The sequence below is a fragment of the Gadus macrocephalus genome, chromosome 7 (assembly GCF_031168955.1).
Source record: "Gadus macrocephalus chromosome 7, ASM3116895v1".
Classification (NCBI taxonomy): Eukaryota; Metazoa; Chordata; class Actinopteri; order Gadiformes; family Gadidae; genus Gadus; species Gadus macrocephalus.
The window spans coordinates 28090820-28098232 of record NC_082388.1 but is presented as its reverse complement, the minus strand read 5'-3'; positions in this window follow the sequence as shown (position 1 = coordinate 28098232).

The following is a 7413-nucleotide window of genomic DNA, read 5'->3' as shown; positions in this document are numbered from 1 at the left end:
ATTTAAATACTGTATATCTGTCATACAGCCAAAGGGTGATAGCTAAGAATAGCCCTCCCATCCTGTCGCTCCCTCTTTCCCAAGACATAAAATAATGACCTCTACTTTTTAATTTGCTGACATAATAAATGTACGACCACCACTCATCCGTCCCTGTGTGGGACACTTTCCTTTTTGTCTCCAAGTTCTGCGTCAAGGTTCGCGTCCCGGGGAGCAAGTGAAGACAGCCGAGGCTTTAATGCTTTGTCTTTGGATTGTCTTCATTCTAAAGACTTTCCTTAGAGGCGGCGGTTAACACTATAAGTTAATGACTACCTTGATTTATACTTTTTAAAACGTTTACATAATCGTCTTGTTTCATCTACCTAATACAACTTTGTGGTGGGGGTTTGTGTGAATGATGATTATGTGGTATAAATGAACCCTTTTCTAATGTCACTGACACCGCCTGCATGCTAATGCTAATGAACAAGCCACCAGTAGCCTCATGTAGCGCTTACTCTTAACTCCCTCAGACACACACACACACACACACACACACACACACACACACACACACACACACACACACACACACACACACACACACACACATCTTTCAGCAGAGGAGACGAGCGCAGGCCGGCTCGCCTATCTATCTCCACAATGTCGCTTCTGCTCCAACACACTCTGCAGAGTTAACTCCTGAATCCTGTGTGTATGTGTGTGCGTGCATGTGTATACAGTATGTGAACAGAAGGCAATAGTGATGCCATGACACCCACACCTCTGATGGATTTAAGACCTGAATCTGTTCTCATCTCTCTGGTTCCCTCAGGACACACCGGGCTCTGATGACAGCAACGGGGTTTACATAGAGCGTTAGGGTTAGGAGCTGGATCCAAATTTACAAAGAAGGAGAAAAAGATCCAAACATTTTGGGAAGAAATATTGATAATGTAACAGGTTCATCAAGCTTACATGCCTTCACAAGACCTACATGATAAGTTAAGATATTACACCGAACACTAATGGATAAACAAAACATCTGTCTCCAGATTTGCATACTACCTGTGGCGGCTGAAACTTGGCTTCTTTCTTATGTAGTCCCCCTAACCGCACTCTCTAACCATTTTTTGGATAAGACCTAAGATTAAAGATATAAGTTGTCATTGGTAGCCTAGTTGGCATATATGACTCAGCAGTGGCTGATATTTCAGTAACTTTGAGTAGCAGCAGGTGTCCATATACAAATCGAAGCAACAGCACACCTCAATAATGAGTAAATCTTTCAGAGTCTCGTTTACAATTACTATGTCTGGAGTGTTTACTATGTGAAGCTGCAAAGTCTTTGCTCACACTTCTAATTCAAGCATCAGGTTAGAGGCACAGATCCGACACAATTTGCTTGAAAGCACGGACAGAGAGTGTTTAGCTTGATGTTGTGAATGTGTGAATGTGACTTACATAACTTTCATAATTCAACCTTGTAGTTTGGTTAACATACTGGTGTAGTGAATCTAACTAGGCGCTGGCGTCTGGGAGCCCCGGCCTTCGCCGCATCTGGACTGGGTTTCCACGGTGACACCGATACGTCTCACCTCACCACGAGGCGGGACCGCCCGGTCTGCTGGAGCGAGAAGGGCAAACAGTGGTCACCACGCCTGATATCAACTGGAACCCAACACAGCCTCCAGAGTCAAGTGTCCCCAACACAGCCTGAACAGAGTCTAGTGTCCCCAACACAGCCTCCAGAGTCTAGTGTCCCCAACACAGCCTCAACAGAGTCTAGTGTCCCCAACACAGCCTCAACTGAGTCTAGTGTCCCCAACACAGCCTCAACAGAGTCTAGTGTCCCCAACACAGCCTCCAGAGTCTAGTGTCCCGCACACAGCCTACAGAGTCTAGTGTCCCCAACACAGCCTCAACAGAGTCTAGTGTCCCCAACAGCCTCCAGAGTCTAGTGTCCCCAACACAGCCTCCAGAGTCTAGTGTCCCCAACACAGCCTCAACAGAGTCTAGTGTCCCCAACACAGCCTCAACAGAGTCTAGTGTCCCCAACACAGCCTCAACAGAGTCTAGTGTCCCCAACACAGCCTCAACAGAGTCTAGTGTCCCCAACACAGCCTCAACAGAGTCTAGTGTCCTCAACACAGCCTCAACAGAGTCTAGTGTCCCCAACACAGCCTCAACAGAGTCTAGTGTCCCCAACACAGCCTCAACAGAGTCTAGTGTCCCCAACACAGCCTCAACAGAGTCTAGTGTCCCCAACACAGCCTCAACAGAGTCTAGTGTCCCCAACACAGCCTCAACAGAGTCTAGTGTCCTCAACAGCCTCAACAGAGTCTAGTGTCCCCAACACAGCCTCCAGAGTCTAGTGTCCCCAACACAGCCTTCAGAGTCTAGTGTCCCCAACACAGCCTTCAGAGTCTAGTGTCCCCAACAGCCTCAACAGAGTCTAGTGTCCCCAACACAGCCTCCAGAGCCTAGTGTCCCCAACACAGCCTCAACAGAGTCTAGTGTCCCCAACACAGCCTCAACAGAGTCTAGTGTCCCCAACACAGCCTCAACAGAGTCTAGTGTCCCCAACACAGCCTCCAAAGCCTAGTGTCCCCAACATAGCCTCAACAGAGTCATGTGTCCCCAACAGCTCAACAGAGTCTAGTGTCACTACTATACTTCTACAATACTACTACTGCTACTAATACTACTATGACTACTCCTACCACTATACTACTAATTCTTATTCTGCTACTAGGCCTACTACTACTACTAATACTATATTACTACAACTATGACTATTACTACTACCTCTACTACTACTACTACTATGGATAAATGTACTACGCTAATATTAATTCTGCTACATATGATAGTGATTAAAATAATAATAATCCAAATGGACTCAACAGAAACAGCCCCCATGTTGGACGCTGATTGCTCATTTATTAGATTTTAGGCTTTTAAAATGTCCACATCGATCGTGAGGAGCTTTCCTGCTAGAGGATATCAGCAACTGAAGACTTGCAAGGGAAGTAAACATATTCCTGTAGGGTCTGGACGTGGAACAGCAGCCACACATGACACTGCACGCTGCACACTCCTCCCTTAAGGCCACACCAAGGATCAAGACTATCAAGAGGATCTAGAGACGATCACCATCAATCCCTATTGATCGGTTCACCCTATTGATCGGTTCACCCTATTGATCGGTTCACTCTATTGATCGGTTCACCCTATTGATCGGTTCACCCTATTGATCGGTTCACCCTATTGATCGGTTCACCCTATTGATCGGTTCACCCTATTGATCGGTTCACTCTATTGATCGGTTCACCCTATTGATCGGTTCACCCTATTGATCGGTTCACCCTATTGATCGGTTCACTCTATTGATCTGTTCACCCTATTGATCTGTTCAATCTATTGATCTGTTCAATCTATTGATCGGTTCACTCTATTGATCGGTTCACCCTATTGATCGGTTCACTCTATTGATCGGTTCACTCTATTGATCGGTTCACTCTATTGATCGGTTCACCCTATTGACCGGTTTACCCTATTGATCGGTTCACTCTATTGATCTGTTCACCCTATTGATCTGTTCAATCTATTGATCTGTTCAATCTATTGATCGGTTCACTCTATTGATCGGTTCACCCTATTGATCGGTTCACTCTATTGATCGGTTCACCCTATTGACCGGTTTACCCTATTGATCGGTTCACTCTATTGATCGTTCACTCTATTAATCGGTTCACTCTATTGATCGGTTCACTCTGTTGATCAAATTACGCTTTGGCGTACCACAAGGGTCGCTTGGTCCATTACTTTTTGCAATCTACATGCTTCCCTTGGGCGACGTTATCCGCAGCTTCGGAATTAGTTTCCACTGCTACGCGGATGACACCCAGCTCTACATTCCTGTAGATTCCGGGGATTCGGCCCAGATTCAGAGGGTTGAGTCCTGTCTGGCTGCGGTGAAGGGCTGGATGTCACAAAACTTCCTACAGCTTAACACTGGGAAGACAGAGCTGATATTTATCGGCTGGAAGCGGGACCCGAGAGAGTTTGAGGATGTCTCTCTGTGGTTGGATGGCATCGCCATCCCACAGCGCGTCTGTCATCTTGGTGTCCTGTTTGACCCTCAACTATGCTTTGACCAACATGTTAGAAGTATAACTAGAATTGCCTTTTTCCATCTGAGAAACATTGCAATAATCAGACCAATGTTATCTGCAATGGATGCTGAGACACTGATTCATGCATTTGTTTAGTCAAGATTGGATTATTGCAATGCACTGTTCTCGGGATTACCGAACTCTACCACAAAAAGTCTACAGCTTGTACAGAATGCTGCAGCTAGACTGCTGACCAGAACGAGAAGGTTTGATCATATCACACCTATTCTCGCCTCTCTGCACTGGCTACCAATAACTTTCAGATCGGACATTAAGGTGCTACTGCTAACCTATAAAGCCTTGCATGGATTATCTCCATCCTACCTGAAGGACCTGATCATTCCTTATAGTCCTTCTCGGTCCCTCTGGTCTTCGGGAGCTGGCCTTCTTTCAGAACACTAGCTGGGGGTCGGACAGAAACTATCCTGACTCACACACACACACACACACACACACACACACACACACACACACACACACACACACACACACACACACACACACACACACACACACACACGCTTGGCATACACACACACCCACACACTCATACCCACACAGATACTGTTACCAGTGGACTCAAATGAGCAGTCTTGGGTAAATCAATTACAAGGTTGGATGTGAGTCTGCAGCCATTAGACGTGCGTCACGGCAGAACCCGGTCAGGAGCTGCTTCACCGCCCCCCCCCCCCCACTGAGCCCTGGGGGGGCAGATAGGGCAGCTGCCTGTGGAAGTAGCACAGGGGGTCCCAGGAGGAGGAGGAGAGGTGGAGGTAGACGATAGGAGGAGGAAGAGGAGAGGAGGAGGAAGAGGAGAGGAAGAGGAGAGGAGGAGGAGGAGAGGAGGAGGAGGAGGAGCAGGAGAAGAGCATCAGAAGAACCCCCCCCCCCCCTATGTTCCATTTCCATTCAGAGCGTTCAGCAGACGCTTTTATCCAAAGCGACTTACAATAAGCACATTTGTCATTAGAAAGTGAAACAACATACCGCCATCATTACAGTAAGGATGTTCATAGAACCAAGAGCAAAGCATTAACAATCGCTAGGTTAACCCATTCCTGTATACAACAAAGAAAGCTAGGATAAGATGCTCCACAACTATATCTAAATACAACATGCAATCAGTGCGTACACTAGTGGCTGGACAGACAACATAAGATACGTAGGAAGGGGGGATGGGGTGGCTCTGTAGGGTCTAGGTGAACTCTGAACAGGTGAGTTTTGAGTCTTTTGCAGAAGCTGGTGAGCAACTCTGCGGTGCTGACATCGGCAGGGAGCTTGTTCCACCACTGCGGTGCCAAAAGAGAGAAGAGTTGGGACTTCGCTGATCGACCTTTGCTTGCTCTTAGTGATGGTGGTACCAGACGTCCAGCTGAGGTATTTGAGCAGAGCGCTCGCACTCGGTGGGGGGGGGGTCTGACCAATGCTTGGAGGTAGGCAGGGGCCCTAACCCTAACCCTAGGCAGGGGCAGTTCCATCGACCGCCTTGTATGCCGGTGCTGAATCTGATGCCAGCGACTACAGGGAGCCAGTGGAGGTCCCGGAAGAGGGGGGTCACATGGGAGGACTTAGGTAGGTTGAACACGGACATGCTGCAGCGTTCTGGATACGCTGCAGCGTACCCAGAACGCTGCAGCGCGCCTCGTGTTCAACCTGCCTAAGTCCTCCCATGTGCGTTCTGGATACGCTGCAGCGTATCCAGAGCAGGGAGTCCAGCCAGGAGCGAGGTGCAGTAGTCGAGGCAGGAGGATAGGGTTAGGGTTAGGATTAGGGTAAGGCAGGATCAGCGCTTGGACCAGGAGCTGAGCTGCTTCCCTCGGGAGGAAGGGCCGGATCCTGTGGATAATGTAGAGGGCGAATCTGCAGGATCGGGCCACTGGCTGATGTTCACACTGCTGCATAACTGATGCATAGTACCACACTTAACCCTAACTGATGCATAGTACCACACTTAACCCTAATTTATGCATAGTACCACACCAAGGTTTCTGGCAGTTGGTGATGGAGAAACAGAACCTACACACACACACACATACACACACACAGACCCACACAAATACACAAAAAGACACAAACAGACACACACACACACACACACACATGCATATACACTTTTTGGTGGTGTGTCCCTGAGATATGAACATTTAAATGAACTAAATCAAAGTCGAAAGATAATTCGTAATTCGTCGTTCTGATTTTGCTGCCGGACTGTAAAGACTTATGCAGATCCATTTCTAATCAAATAAGTTATAATCAGCATGAAACAAGGCGGAACCTGCCGAGAATGATGATGGCCAAGATTAGGACTTAAATCGGGATGTTTTGTGCTTGAAGACAAACACAAAGGCTTAGATTACATGTACATTATGGGGCTATATCGTAGCTAGGTACCTTACAGACTAACAAACGTCTGGGTCTTCTCTCCTCCATCCCATTTCACTTGTAGCTTCAGGAATGGAAGCTTGGGAGATGTTTACGCAGTCCGTGGCGCTGGGCGTTGGAAACGGTAAATGAGTCGACTATTCACTCAATAACTAATCACTCACTGACTGTTGCCTCTGTTAGTCAGAGCATCACATTCTGCTGAAGTCACACCTCACCATCCATCTGACCACCAGATCTTCACCTTGGAACGGTGATGTGTCCAATGATATGCAACTCTTAGCCCCCAGAGAACTAAGAATAATTTTGAATGCATAATTTACTTGTACATTCCCCCCCATATAATTTACTATAATTTAACAGTGTCTTCAACCCTTTCTCTTCATTTCACTCCAATGACATCCACTGTAAAAATCCTCAACAACTCAGGGCAGCCTCTGGAACCACACACACACACACACACACACACACACACAGAAACACACAACTAGACACACACACACATGTATAACACACACAGACACACATATATCCACATACATGTGGCACTAACAGACACACACATGTAGCACACACACACAAACATTCAGTTCATCGACATACATCCAAACACACACTTATACTCACACAAACATATGGAAACACACAAACATGCAACATACAAGCAGTTCCACCGGCCGCCAAAGGCTCTGGTGTATCTTAACCTTTAGCTGTCGGCTGCACCAGTGTAGTTGATGTTGAAGCACTGCTCTATCAGCATTTATACAATATATATAAACCTAGCAAAAAAAGTAAGGAAACTTGTGTTTGGTTGATTATTTCTCTGTGGTAACAATGCTTTTTGGCAATAAATCTTATACCGTTGGGAAGC